Source organism: Globicephala melas, chromosome 3, assembly GCF_963455315.2.
Source record: "Globicephala melas chromosome 3, mGloMel1.2, whole genome shotgun sequence".
Classification (NCBI taxonomy): Eukaryota; Metazoa; Chordata; class Mammalia; order Artiodactyla; family Delphinidae; genus Globicephala; species Globicephala melas.
The window spans coordinates 123,513,808-123,530,038 of NC_083316.1; the positions used below are offsets into that span (position 1 = coordinate 123,513,808).

The 16,231-nt window shown below is 40.2% G+C and overlaps 1 pseudogene; it reads left to right on the plus strand.

The window, feature by feature from the left end:
* The first annotated feature begins 3,548 nt into the window (after positions 1 to 3,548).
* LOC115847476 (ruvB-like 1 pseudogene) lies at positions 3,549 to 4,919 on the plus strand (annotated as a pseudogene).
* Positions 4,920 to 16,231: the final 11,312 nt, after the last annotated feature.

A 16,231-nucleotide genomic window follows, 5' to 3' on the forward strand; every position in this document is an offset into this window, starting at 1 on the left:
CTGTTGTGGCCTCTCTCGTTGTGGAGCACAGGCTCCGGTCGCACAGGCTTAGAGGCCATGGCTCACGGGCCCAGCCGCTCCGCGGCATGTGGGATCTTCCCGGACTGGGGCATGAACCAGTGTCCCCTGCATCAGCAGGCGGACTCTCAACCACTGCGCCACCAGGGAAGCCCGTGTTTCTGGATTTTTATGAAACAAATAATATACTGCAGTCATTCCTAAATACCTGTCCATATTGAGGTTAGTTCCATAACAAAGTTTTCATGGGTATATAGTAGAATAAGAAAAAAAAGATCACTGTGATGAGTGTTAATCAAATTTTATACAATTTTTAAAAATGGAGATAGGGGCTTCCCTGGTGGCGCAGTGGTTGAGAGTCCGCCTGCTGATGCAGGGGACACGGGTTCGTGCCCCAGTCCGGGAAGATCCCACATGCCGCGGAGCGGCTGGGCCCGTGAGCCATGGCTGCTGAGCCTGCACGTCCGGAGCCTGTGCTCTGCAACGGGAGAGACCACAACAGTGAGAGGCCCGTGTACCGCAAAACAAACAAACAAACAAAAAAAAAACGGAGATAAGTTCTTTCTATGCTTTTGCTTTAAAATCTTCTTTGTTTTACAAAATACCTTTTTGAGGTTTCTCCCTATTTCCCTCCTATTTTACTAGTAGGTAAAATCTCAAAGTCTCAGAATTGATGAGCTGATGATATAGAGACACTGGGCTCAACACAGATATGAGTCAGTGTTCCCATGAATTTTGCCTTTGTATGGAGTTATTCCTCTGTCTAGCAGTAGAGAGAGAGAGAGAGAGGGATCTTCAGATATAACATTTTTGGGTGAGTCCTTCTCAAAAACAGTGTTTTTGTCAATGGCAAAAAGCTGAAAACCTTCCCACTAAAATCTGGAACAAGAGAAGGATGCCCACTCTTACCACTTCCATGCAACATAGTATTGGAAGTCCTAGCCACAGCAATCATACAACAAAAAGAAATAAAAGGTATCTAATTTGGAAGAGGTAAAATTGTCATTATATGCAGATGACATGATACTATATATGGAAAACTCTAAAGACTCCACACAAAAACTACTAGAACTGATAAACAAATTGAGCAAGGTTGCAGGATACAAGATTAACATACAGAAATCTGTTGCATTTCTGAAATATCAGAAAAGGAATGTAAAAAAAAAATCTCTTTTAAAATCATATAAAAAATACTGAGGAATAAATCTGATCAAGGAGGTGAAAGATATATGCTGAGAACTATAAAACATTGATAAAGGAAATTGAAGATGATTCCACTGGACCACCAGGGAACTCCCTGAAGATGATTCAGATAAATGGAAAGATATCACATGCTCTTGGATTGGAAGAGTTAATATTGTTAAAATGGCCATATTACCCAAAGCAATCTACAGATTTGATCCCTATCAAGCTACCCATGACATTTTTCACAGAACTAGAAAAAATAATCATAAAATTTATATGGAAGCATGACCCAGAATTGCCAAAGCAACCCTGAGGAAAAGAACAAAGCTGGAGGTATAACCCTCCTAGACTTCAGACAATACTACAAAGCTACAGTAATCAAAACAGTATGGTAAGGAATAAAGACACAGACGTAGAGAATGGACTTGAGGACACGGGGAGGGGGAAGGGTAAGCTGGGATGAAGTGAGAGAGTGGCATGGACATATATACACTACCAAATGTAAAATAGATAGCTAGTGGGAAGCACCTGTGTAGCACAGGGATATCAGCTGGGTGCTTTGTGACCACCTAGCAGGGTAGGATAGGGAGGATGGAAGGGAGACTCAAGAGGGAGGAGATATGGGGATATATGTATATGTATAGCTGATTCACTTTGTTATAAAGCAGAAACTAACACACAATTGTAAAGCACTTATACTCCAATAAAGATGTTAAATAAAAACAAACAAACAAACAAAAAACCCAGTATGGTATTGGCACAAAAACAGATGTATAGATCAATGGAACAGAATAGAAAGCCAGAAATAAACCCACACACCTATAGTCAGGAGGCAAGAATATACAATAGAGAAAGGAGAGTCTCTTCAAAGAGTGGTATTGTGAAAGCTGGACAGCTGCATGTAAATCAATGAAGTTAGAACACACCCTCATGCCATACAAAAAAATAAACTCAAAATGGCTTAAAGATTTAAATATAAGACTGGACACCATAAAACTCCTAGAAGAGAACATAGGCAAAACATAAATCATAATCTCTGACATAAATCATACCAATGTTTTCTTAGGTCAGTCTCCCAAGGCAATAGAAATAAAAGCAAAAATAAACAAATGGGACCTGATCAAAACATAAGTTTTTGCACAGCAAAGGAAACCATAAACAAAACAAAAAGACAACCTAAGGACTGGGAGAAAATATTTGCAAATGATGTGACCGACAAAGGCTTAATTTCCAACATATACAAACAGCTCTTACAACTCAACAACAGAAAAACAAACAACCCAATCAAAACATGGGCAGAAGACCTAAATAGATGTTTCTCCAAAGAAGACATAGAGAAGGCCAAAAGTCACAAGAAGAGATGCTCAACATCACTAATCATTAGAGAAACGCAAATCAAAACTACAGTGAGAAAAAAAAAAACTATAGTGAGGTATCACCTCACACTGGTCAGAATGTCCAGCATTAAAAAGTCTACAAATAGCAAACGCTGGAAAGGCTGTGGAGAAAAAGGAACACTCCTATACTGTTGGTGGGAATATAAGTTGGTGCAGCCACTATGGAGAAAGTATGGAGGTTCCTCAGAAAACTAAGAATAGGGTTGCCATATGATACAGCAATCCCACTGCTGGGCATATATCTGGACAAAACTATAATTTAAAAAGATACATAAACCCCCTATGTTCATAGTAGCACTATTCACAATAGCCAAGACTTGAGAACAACCTAAATGTCCATCGACAGATGAATGGATAAAGAAGATGTGGTGCATATATACAATAGAATACTACTCATCCATAAGAAAGAATGAAATAATGCCACTTGTAGCAACATGGATGTACCTAAAGATTATCATACTAAGTGAGGTAAATCAGAAACAGAAAGACAAATACCATATGATATCACTTATATATGGAATCTAAAATATGACACAAATGAACTTATCTATGAAACAGTCTCACAGACATAGAGAATAGACTTGTTGTTGCCAAGGGGGGTGGGGGAGGGAGGGATTGGAGTTTGGGATTAGCAGATGAAAATTATTTTAACATAGAATGGATAAACAACAAGGTCCTACTATATAGCACAGGGAACTATATTCAGTATCCTGTGATAACTATAACAGAAAAGAATATGAAAAAGAATATATATATATATATATTTGGTTTATATATATATATAAAACAAATCACTTTGCTGTATAACAGAAACTAACACATTATAAATCATTATATACTTCAGTTTCAAAAAAAAGTGTTTTGGGGGCTTTCCTGGTGGCGCAGTGGTTAAGAATCCACCTGCGGGCTGCCAGGGCTCAGCGGGCGCTCAGGCTCCAGGTGCACAGGATGAAGATTGAGAAGGTGAACAGCACCACCAAGACACAGCGCATCATCTCCCACAGCCACGTGAAGCGGCTGGAGCTGGTCGAGAGAGGCCTAGCCAAGGCGGTGGCCTCAGAGCTCGCGGGCCAGGAGAACGCACGCAAGGCACGTAGTGTGATAGTGGAATTAATCAAAAGCAAGAAAATGGCTGGAAGTGCTGTCTTGTTGGCAGGGCCTCCTGGAACTGGCAAGACAGGTCTAGCTCTGGCTATTGCTCAGGAACTGGGTAGTAAGGTCCCCTTCTGCCGGATGGTGGGGAGTGAAGTTTACTCCACGGAGATCAAGGAGACAGAAGTGCTGATGGAGAACTTCCACGGGGCTATTGGGCTGCGGCTAAAGGAGACCAAGGAGGTATATGAAGGCGAGGTCACAGAGCTCACCCCATGTGAGACGGAGAACCCCATGGAGCGCTAGGGCAAGACCAACAGCCACATAATCATAGGGCTCAAGACAGCCAAGGGGACCAAGCAGTTGAAACGGGACCCCAGCGTTTTTGAAAGTTTGCAGAAAGAGCGAGTAAAAGCTGGAGATGTGATTTACATCGAAGCCAACAGTGGGGCCGTGAAGAGGCAGGGCAGGTGTGATACCTACGCCACAGAATTTGACCTTGAAGCTGAAGAGTACGTCCCCTCGCCCAAGGGAGATGTGCACAACAAGAAGGAAATCATCCAAGACGTGACCTTGCATGACTTGGACGTGGTCAACGCATGGCCCCACTGGGGACACGACATCCTGTCCCTGATGGGCCAGCTCATGAAGCCAAAGAAGATGGAGATCACAGACAAACTCTGAGGGGAGATTAACAAGGTGGTGAACAAGTACATCCACCAGGGCGTGGCAGAGCTGGTTCTGGGGGTTCTGTTCGTTGATGAGGTCCACATGCTGGACATCGAGTGCTTCACCTACCTGCACCAGGCGCTGGAGTCTTCCATCGCCCCCACTGTCATCTTTGCGTCCAACCGAGGCAACTGTGTCATCAGGGGCACGGAGGACATCACCTCTCCTCACGGCGTCCCTCTCGACCTTCTGGACCGAGTGATGATCATCCAGACCGTGCTGTACACCCTGCAGGAGTTGAAACAGATCATTAAAACCCGAGCTCAGACAGAGGGAATCAACATCAGTGAGAAGGCACTGAACCACCTGGGGGAGATTGGTACCAAGACCACTCTGAGGTACACGGTGCAGCTGCTGACCCCGGCCAACCTGCTGGCCAAGATCAACGGGAAGGACGGCACTGAGAAGGAGCACATCAAGAAGATCAGTGAGCTCTTCTACGATGCCAAGTCCTCAGCCAAAATCCTGGCTGACCAGCAGGACAAGAACAAGAAGTGAGATGGCTGAGGTCTTCTGCAAGGAGACTCTGGGTGGGCCCGGTCCCCGTCCAGCCTGTGGGTAGGATACTTGCCCCCAGGTTGATCTCTGTCTTCACTCGGGCGGGTGGCAGTGTTGTCAGTTTAGCATAGAAGGGTTTCTTTTTAAATTATTGTGACTCCTCCCGAGGTTGCATTGAAGAACCCTGCCTTATCTGGTATGTTTTCTAATAAACCCTGATAGGTTATTTTGATGATTAAAAAAAAAAAAAGAGAATCCGCCTGCCAATGCAGGGGACATGGGTTCAAGTCCTGGTCTGGGAAGATCCCACATGCTGCAGAGCAACTAAGCCTGTGCACCACAACTACTGAGCCTGTGCTCTAGAGCCCACGAGCCACAACTACTGAGCCCACATGCCACAACTACTGAAGCCCACGCACCTAGAGCCCATGCTCCACAGCAAGACAAGCCACTGCAATGAGAAGCCCGCGTACCGCAATGAAGAGTAGCCCCTGCTCGCCACAACTAGAGAAAGTCCGCATGCAGCAATGAAGACCCAATGCAGCCAAAAATAAATAAATAAATATTTTTAAAAAAAGTGTTTTTGAACAGCTGCCTTAGAGATGTCATTGGTGCCTATAGAACCAAAGTGAATTGCTCCCAAGAGCATGGTGTGGCCTGATTAGCACTGAACTTCTACAGACAGCAACAGGCAATAGAATTGGGAGAGAGCCATGGGACTCCCTTATCCAAATGTGTCTGGCCAGTGTCACAAAGCCAAATATGACTTTGAGTCCTGTGAGTCACTGGCATTTTCTGTCTCTTTTCTCCCCTATTCATGTTAATTGCTATAGGCTCATTTCCTAATTCACTTGAGAGACATTCACTGGGGTCCATTTTTTGTCAGGTATCAGGCTGAGTAGTTTACATACATTATTATCTCATTTAATTCATTCAACAGTTTAGTGAGGCAGGCATTATTTTCATCTTCAATTTTCACAGATGAGGAAATGGGCTCAGACGCCTATGTGCTGTACAAGGGCCACTGATCAAGAGTCATCTAACAGGGTTCAAGCTCAGGTGTCTCACATTCCGAAGGTCACAGCATGGACCATGGAAAGACAGGTCCGTCTGTATCACAGGCAGACCTATGGTGGCAACATTATAAGCAAGGACTTGGAAATATGCAGACCTCAGTTGTTGCTGATATTGTTTTTAGTTTGTTTGGAAAATTAAGAAAGTAATTGTCTAACATTGATGGTTGTTGTCATGACTAAATTAAATACTGTATACAAAATCCTAGAACATAATAAGCTTTTTTGAAATGGTGACTGTCAATAATAATGCTAACCATAGTAACTGGACTTCGATGTGGGTGGTAAGACACTTTGTAGGGGGTAAGAAAATACATATAACAACGTGAAGAATAGCAGGAAGTTTGGGAGTTGGGTAGCAGGCTTGAGGAATTGTAATTAGAGATACAAAGATCATTGGAGGTGGGTTCCAGTGTGGTGAGGGCATCCTTGTTGAGTCCATCCTGGCCTGGTGGGCTGTGGCAGCCTAAGAGATGGAGTACAAGTTTGTGTGTGGCCACCGAGTTCACAGACCTTTGTTCCACTCCTGCTGGGGAGGGACATGATCAGTGAGGGATGAGGTTCATGCAGCTGAGACCTTGCGAAAGGAGTCTGTATGGATGAGAAGCTGAGCCAGGCTCCCGAGGGGAAGCCCTCCACCCTGGCTGTCTGGTTTGTATTAAGTGGAGTCAGTCTCTGATTACCTTGGCCAAAAACCCTTTCCCCAATGGCCCAGGAACTGAAAGATTAGGATCCTTCTGGCAGCTGCTGGCATGTTCTGAACCACAATGTTTGAATTTACTCCAAGGCTGGGAACCAGCTGCCCCATGGAGTGAAAGACGAGGGAATTTCACATGTGCAAGAACCTGAAAGGGGGGAACTTGCTCTGGAAGGAAATGAAGTCATAGCTCTTGCAAGCACAGCATTTCCTCCAGACTGGGGGATCACAGCCATGACTTAGACAGCTTGAGAAACTTAAATCCACTATTATAATGTATATTTAGAACGGGAAAAATTTAGGGAGTGTGGCATGTTTATTTATCATTTATTTGCACACATTTTCAGTGTAGATAAGGCACATCCTTCTCCAGAGGATGACTCATTTCTCTTGGTTTTTATCTTGGGCGTCGTCTGAGAGGAGTGAGGAGTAGTGTGCTTAACTTTAATAAATTTTCTTGCATTTCCTATACATTTATACATATCTCCTCAAGAAATAGCTCAGTTAATAGTTACTGAGTGTCTGCCAACTGAATTGTCATAGATAAATATATATATTTATGGCAGTGTATTTATATTGTGATAGATAGGTAGATAAGAACATACATACATACATTTAACTTATTTTGAAATAATTATAGATCTACAGGAAGTGGCAAAGATAGTATAGAGAGGTTCCTGTGTACACTTTCCCCAGTTTTCTTCAGTGATTATATCTTAGCTAACAACAGTGCTATATCAAAACCAGGAAACTAATATTGGTACAAGGTATGCATAGGTCTATGTCATTTTGTTACATTTACAGGTTAGTGTAACCACTCCCTGACTCAAGATAAAGAACTATTATATCACCACTAAGGTCTTCCCCATGCTACCTCTTTATAGCCACACCCATTCCCTTGCCTCCACCATCCCTAACCCCTGGCAACCCAGTAATTTGTTCTCCATCTCTATAATTTTGACATTATGAGAATGTTGTATAAATGGAATCACATAGGGGACCTCATAAGATTGGTTCTTCTCACTCAATGTAATGAACTTGAGATCCACCCAAGTTGCATGTATCAGTAGTTCATTACCTTTTATTGCTGAGTAGTATTCTATGGTATGGTTGTACCGTAAATTTTTTAAGCAAATTGTCCTTTTGAATGGACATTTTGGTTATTTCAGTTTTTTGAAATTACAAACAAAACTGCTATGAACAATAATGTATGGAATTCATTTGGATGTAAGTTTTCATTGCTCTGGAGTAAACGCCCAGGAGTGTGGTTGCTAGGTTGTATGGTACGTGAATGTATAGATTACTTTTAAGAAAGTGGCAAATTATTTTCCAAGTGACTGTACTACATTCCTACCAGCAATAGCTGAGAGATCCGGTTTCTCCATAACCTTGCCGGTATTTGGTATTGTCACTATTTTTTATTATATCTGTTTTAATAGGTTTGCAGTGACATCTTATCATGGTCTTGATTTGTAGTCCCATCAGTTGCATTGCTATATTTAAACAGCCTCATTGGAATATAATTCACATACCATATAATTCACACTTTTAAAGGGTACAATTCAATGGCTGTTAATTTATTCACAGAGTACTATATCCATCCCCACAACAATTTTAGAATATTTTTTTCACCCCCCAAAGAGACTCCTTATCCCATAGCCATTACCTTCAAACCTTCCACCTCCCCCCAGCGCTAGGACACTACTAATCTATTTACCATCTCAATAGATTTGCCTATTCTGGACTTTTTATATAAATGGAATCATATAATATGTGGTCCTTTGTGACTGGCATCTTTCACTTAGCACAACGTTTTCAAGGTCCATCCATGTTGTACCATATATTAGTACATCATTATTGCCAAATCATGCTCCAATGTATGGTTATGCTACGTTTTCTTTATTAATTTATCAGTAGATGGATATTTGGGTTGTTGGACTTTTGGGCCATTATTAATAATGCTGCTATGAACATTTACGCGCAAGTTTTTGGTGGACATGTTATCAGTTCTCTTGGGTATACACCAAGGGGTAGAATCTCTAGATCATGTGGTAACTGGATATTTAACCATTCGAGCAACTGCAATCTGTTTTCCAAAATGGCTGCACCACTATACATCCCCACCAGCAGTTTATAAGGGTTACAATTTCTTCCTTGCCTAAAGTGATCATTATATTTCTTTTTGATTAGTGTCATCCTACTGTGATATCTCATTGTGATTTGCATTTCCCTGAAGTCTAATGATGGTAAGCATTTTTTCATGTCTTTATTAGCCATTTGTATATTTCCTTGAGTGAACTATTTTGATACTTTGGCCACTTTTTAATTGGCTATTTGCTTTTTACTACTGAGTTTGAAGATGTATTTATATATTTTAGACACATGTCCCTTATCAGATATAAGATTTTCTGAATTTTCTCTTACTCTGTGGGTCATCTTTTTACTTGAGACTGTTTTTTGAAGCACAAAAGTTTTTAATTTTGATCATGTCCAGTTTCACTACTTTTTCTTTTGTTGCTTATGCTTTTGGTGTCATATCTAAGAAAACATAGCCTAATCCAAGAGCATGAAGATTTACGCCTTTCTTTTAAGAGTTTTGTACTTTTAGCTCTTACATTTAGGACTATGATACATTTTGAGTTAATTTTTGTATATGGTGTGAGGTAGGAATCCAAATTCATTCTTTTACATGTAGAGACCAGTTGTCCCAGCACCATTTGTTAAAAAGACTATTTCTCCTCCATTTAATTGTCTTGGCATTCTTTTTTCTTTCTTTCTTTTTTTTTTTTTTTTTTTTTGGCCCTGCTGCTTGTGGGATCTTAGTTCCCTGACCAGGGATCAAATCAGGGCCCTTGGCACTGAAAGCACAGAGTCCTAACCACTGGACCACCAGGGAATTCCCTGTCTTGACATTTTAATCAGAATCAACTAATCAACTGACTACATGTCACACTTTTGAGAATTTTTTTTTTTTCTATCCTCAAACTCCAGTTCCTGAGAACTAAGCAATTTAGCTTCCAAAGGATTAATTAATGCTTGATCTAAAGCTTCAGGAGCAAGGATTTTAAAACTGTGAAGAGTTACTTGTCCCTTATGTTAAATGAGATCCAGATACTTTTTAGAGAGTAACGTTAGATCTGGATGAGAGGAAATACCCAGTGGCTTTGGATAACTATGGGGAGAAGGGGGCCAAGAATACATGACAATCCCAAAGATCAACTTTACTTTTTCAGTTGTTTCAGCTGTACCTTTAATTAGTCTTGGGTTTTGATTGTTTGGCCTCCCTCTAGTCTCCATAGTATAGTATGGCCTCACTCTGGCTAAAAATGCAAGATTTTGCATCAGATAAACATGGGATCCAATCCCAGATCCTTTGTTGCTTCCTACCTGTTTCATCTCTTCAAACTTCAGTTTCTTCTTTTGCAAATTTGGGATAACAATTATGTCTACATCAGTGGATTGTTTGAGCACGAGGTAATACAGATAAATATGTAGCACTGCCATGGCATATTAAAAATATTATCCCTTATTATTTTCTCTATCCACAATAAAACCTTATCTGTCCTGTGTTCTATTCCCTTGGATCCTGCTTTGTAAGATGGGATAATCCGCTAATATGATTTTAAAAAATCCTACTAACCTCTTAGTAGGTTTGACATATTTTTCTTTAGGGGAGTAGAGAAGATTTCAATTTTCTTGTATGCTTTAATGTCCTGAGTGTATTACAAGCTGTATTAAATTACATTTACTATTTGGGGGTTTTAAGGGTCCTAACATGATACTAAGCTTCTATTAACATGTGATAGAAAGGGAAAAAGTCCAGGAATCTGTAAAACCCCATGGCCCCTTCTACCTACTCCCTCTAACGTAGGCAAGTTGCTCACCTGCCGTGAGCCTCACTGTCACCACTTGTAAAATGGGGATAAAATACCAGCCTGGACTCTTGCACAGAGTTGCTATGACATTCAAAGGAGGTAAAAACTGTACAGAGCTTTAAAAACTGTAAAGTTTGCTGTATCTGTAAGATGGCTTTTATTATTTCATTGAAGTACACACCAGTGAATTCTTTGACAAAATATCAATAATAAATTTTTTTTGTTATTTTTCATTAATATTGTACTACTGTATCAGTGGCCTTAAGAGATATAAAAGAGGACAGTAAGGTCAAAAGCTTTAGCTATGAAACAAAGCAGGGAGTCAAATTCAGAATGCACAGTTGTGGTTCAAGGCTGTAAGATGTTTTGAAATGTTAATGCTCATTGTTTTTGCATTCTTTTCTGAAACCTTAGTGGGCTGGCTCTCTCAAGGCTTTCTTTCTTAGTGGTATGATCTTTGGTAACAGGAAATAGATGAACTCAACTTATAATTTTCAGAGCCTTAATTTTAGGGCCAAAGAAATGGTCCCACAGGCTTTTGTCTGGTCACTTAAGAAACCTGATACTCCATTGTGCGTGTGTGTGTGTGTGTGTGTGCGCGCGCGCGCGTGCATGCACGCATGGTCACAGCAAATGTATTTGAAATTCACTGATTCTTACAATTTAATATCAGGTTCTTTTGTTACATTCAAATACAGTTAAATTATTTTGTATTTAAAAATAGGATCTACTATAGAACTCCATTTCCCTAAAAGTAGCCTTAACCCCTCTCCTTCCACCTGAATATTTACAAAGAAAAATGTCTAAGATGATGGTCACCTAACGATGCTGATGATTAATTCTGTATGGTAATAATTTCGGGGGAAATTTTACTGTCACCTTTATATTTTCCTATATTTTGTGAGGGTTTTCCCCCTAACTTTTTATTTTAAAATAATTGTAAACACAAAGTTAGGAAAATAGGAGTCCCATGTAGCTTCCCCCTATGGCAACAACTTATGACTATAGTACAATGGCAAAGCCAGGAAATTGACTTTGGAACAATACAAACTACAGACTTGATTCCGATTTCACCAGTTTTGACATGCACTGATTTGTGGTGACACCCCATCTTAACTCTATTTACCCCTCAGTGAGCACTGCTATTATAGTGGTAGGGTGGGGTGTAGAGCACACTACACTTTAAAGGGATAAACACATACCTACTTTAAAAAGGCACATTATTGTTCATATGGTAACCAATTGGCAGGAAGTTACCTCATCCTTTCAAAATGACTGGTCAGGATGTGCTTGAGCTTATAACAGTCCTGAAGGCCAGTTGTTAAATAGTCAGGAATTTTGTCATTGGTAGCTTGAACTCAGCCATGGTGGAAGCATTTACCTCAGAGAAATCTGCCAAGCGTATAAACCAAGGCTCACCCTCTCTTGCTTGAGCCGCTGACCAGCACATCGCTGTTTGCCTGGCCACTGACAGCCTGTCTCGGCTGATCCAATTTCCCCATATACGTCTCCTCAACTCGGTCTCAGTAAAACCTTATTCCCCAGCAGGATGTTTCCTTATCATTCATGATGCTTTTTTCCTCAGGGCTGTAGACTAGGCAGCTAGATAGTCTAAAAAAAAAAAAAAAAAAAAAGAATTTTCTGTTAATGGATTCTAATACCTTCATTACGGCCTTTCTTGGTAACTCACTTTCATTTTGCCCAGGGACTGTCTGGAATATGTATTCGTTTTTAACTCCAAGAGAATGTTTGGGTGTGTGTGAGAGAGAGGCAGTAGAAGGAGCAATGGGGTCTTGAGTGCCCTCTCCATTCCCATCAAGCAGGCAGTGTTGAGTCATCCACACTCAGGGTCAGCCCTGCCTTGGCTCCCCCGGTCCCATCTTTTTCTCTGTAGGCTGCGGGAAGTCAGTGGTCCCTTCTGTTGAGGCAAAGGATGGGAAATGGGAAGAGAACCTTGCTTTCCAGTTGAAAAGGGGTCAAAAGGCAAAGGGATTCTTTGCAGATCACAGTGGATTCATAAGCTTTCATATAGTGAAGGCCGTACCCTTTCATCGTTAGTCAACAGGTGTGCTGTGTTTCCTGGTACCCTTAGTACATTACTTGTAGACAGAAAAAGAGTAGAAACAAAAACAAAACTTTGCTATTCTGTCTTCTCCCCTTGTCTAAGTATGTTGCTGACTTAACAGACTTGTGTTGACTATTATAATGTATACTTCCCCAGGCGTTGTGGGGAAGTATTAAATGTTCTCTCACCTCAATGACCCACTAACTGGAGACAAAAAAGCACACTGGCAGCACAGTAGAGCGGAAGAATACAAGCTTTCAAGTGAGAGCTGAGTTCAAATCCTAGCTCGGCCACTTGCTAGCTGAATAAACTTGGGCAAGTTACCAAACTTTTATGTGTTGGTTTCCTCATTAGTAAATGCAAAGTTGTTTAAAACACAAATGGTAAGAACTGGAACCCTACCCTGTGCCATGCATTTTATGTCTGTTTTTATACTGTTTCATTTTACTTTATTTAAATTTAATCCTTACCATAACCCCGCCAGGTGCGGGGTTAGTTCCATTTTATGGATGGGAAAATTGAGCCTCGGAGACATTCATTAACTTGATTAAGGTCATAGAGCAAATGGGGAACAGGACTGGGATTCAAAAGACCACTCTGGAAGCCATACAGCCTATGAAAAAAATGTATTAAAAAATTCTGACACTTGGTAGGGGCTCAGCAATTGTTATGTTGTTATTCACTTAATATATAATTAATTATATGTTAGCTATATTGATAATTATATTAATATAATTATGTATCATAATATATAGGATTATATAATGTATTATACAATGCATTAATTACATGAATTAAGTGGAAAGTTGACTAAACTTGGAGTTGGATCATCTGACCCACATTTTGGCTCTGCTCTTCATTAGTTCTGCCAAAAGGCAAGTCACTTACACACCAGTAATTCTCCTTCATACACAGGCATGAGTGAGACATGGTAGCTGTTCAATAAAAATTTGTTGAAAACTGAAGAAATAAATGAAGGAATCAACGAATGAGTAAATGTTTGTCTCTTCTGGGTCTTAAAAAAATGACTCTCGTTGTGATGTACACAAATGAAAAATTAAATAGTTAATGCTCAAATGAAAACTTCACTGTCAGTAGTCTGAGTCAGAGGTACCCCAGACCACAGCGGTTCCTTATAGCGACCCCTGTGGTGCCAAGGGGGTACTGCAAGGGTTATTGCATAGGCTTCCCGGTAATGCCTGATGTTGGCATTTTGCCCAGGATTTGTTTGCGCCGCCCCTTGTTTGCTCCTCCTCTGCTGCCTATTAACCCTAGCCTGAGGAGTAAGATTTTTGCTTAGTCCGCTACATAAATGCCTGCCTATTCACGTAATATTGCAATGCTCTGGCAGAATACACATTGCTTGGCTTTGTTAGAGAGTGCCAGGAGTCAGGAAGGATTGTGAAGGCAGGAATGTCTGGGGTAGGATGCATATACTATTCTTTCATAGTTTATGGTTTTATATTGATCTTCTATACTATATCCTTTTATACTTATAAGTGAACTGAAGACTTTACAAATAATTAAAATGTGACTTATGAAGCCTACTGTTGATCGAGTCCTTATATCTCAGCCACACATTAAAACTTTTGGTACTAACCCTGCTACATATCTCATTTAACTCTCACAACAGCCTAACAAGGGAAATTCTCTTAGTTATCCCATTTTACAAAAAAGGAAAGGAAGGCTTCAAATGTTTCAGTAACTCAGTGACACACACCTAGTGGCAAAGCTAGGGCTGGGACCCAGTCTGTCTTCCAAACACATATTCCCTCTCATAACAGAGTAGAAAGAAAAATAGGCCAGAAAGAGAAAAGACCAACATAATTGGGATTCTGCTTTATGTCCATCAGTAATTAAAATAAAATGGAAGTACCTGGCTTGTGTGATCTTTCCCACAGCAGCCCCTGGGCTGCTGAGAGATGCCAGCACTAAGAAGCAGGGATCCTTTGTCAATTACAGAGTGATATATAAAATGTCATTTACGGTTAAGAATGGCAGACTAATAGAATAAAAGCTTATCTAGTCAATGTTTTGTACAAACAATCAGAAATTATTGCTTTTTTTTCATTCTTGTGCTTCTTGGGAGGTAAATATTTTTTAAGGATGAATCACTATTTTTTCTTTAAAAATTCCTTTAGGAAACATAATATGTTTTGGCAAAGATATTTAAAACATAACACTGCCATTTAAAAGAATTCAAGTACATTCACACAGAGAAACTCTAGACACAATAACATACCTTCCCTTGTCTGTTCTCTGGGAAGGACTTGCTTTGGAGGGGGAGAATTAGGGAGTGAATCTGATGGACTGCCTTGACCCTTTTTGTCTGGCATCTTAGTGAGTCTGGAATATTTTGAGGCTATAATTGGTCTCTTAAGTTTCCCTGAGCCTTTGTGTTTGCAAATGAATTTGCAGCCTGGGTAAAGACAACAACCCAGCTTCCCTGAAGTAAGGAGAGACTGAAAAAACCAAGATGGTGAAAAACGATGCCAGAAAAGTGGACAAGACAGTGTTTATATTTAGATTATTGCTTTCATATGGACGTGCGGAAGAGAAACACAAAATCAAGAGACACAAAATGCCCCATAAAATCAACTTCGGATTTTCTTTGAGCTGACACTTTTTCCTGGACTTCTAGACAAATGCTCCCCTCCTGTGGTCAGAGGGTAGAATACAGGGGAATAGTGAACTTCAACCGGAAGGATAAGGGAAGCGAGTAGGGAATGTGTTAGTCTTTTTGCCTGTTTTCTGAAGAGCTTTTGGTCTATGGACCAAAATTATTGTTCAAAATATAAAATAAGGTAACAACAGGAAGAAATAGCAAAACCCTTATATAATAACAAAACCAACCAACAAAACCCCAGAAACAACAATAAGATAAATTTCCAAACAATGACCCAGTTTACCTATTTCCACATTCATGGAGCCTTTTTTATCATCCAAATGAGAAGTGATACTTCTCTAAAAAATAAACAAATGAATATAACAAAACAGAAACAGCTTCACAGATATGGAGAACAAGCTAGTGGTGAGAAGAGGGGAGAGGGATGGGTGAGGGGCAAGAAAGGGGAAAGGGATTAGAGGTACAAATTACTAGGTATAAAATAAATAAGATACAAGGATGTAAGTACAGCACAGGGAATATAGCCAATATTTTCTAATAACTTTAAATGGAGTATGATCTATAAAAATATTGAATAGCTCTGTTGAACACCTGAAACATATTGTAAATCAAGTCTACTTCAATAAAAACATGGAAAAAGGACTCCCTCCACAGAGACTGTGCTACGTATTAGGAAATGTATTAGTTGCTGAAGATTGAAAACTGAAAAACGCATATTCTCTGCTCTCAAATAACTCAGATTTAATTGGGGGTACAAGTGGGGATGAACAGAAAAAATAATTTTAATTACCTGGTAAATGACAAGATGAGTACACACAGAATGCTTTGGGAGAACAAAGGATATTGTGTCCAACTCTTGAGGAAGACGATGGCTAAGCTGAATATTCAAGTTTTAGAAGAGGTATCCAGGACATAAATGGCCACGCTGAGAGTCTGAGCCTTATTTCCTATAGCTAGGTTAGACAAAATAACAGGC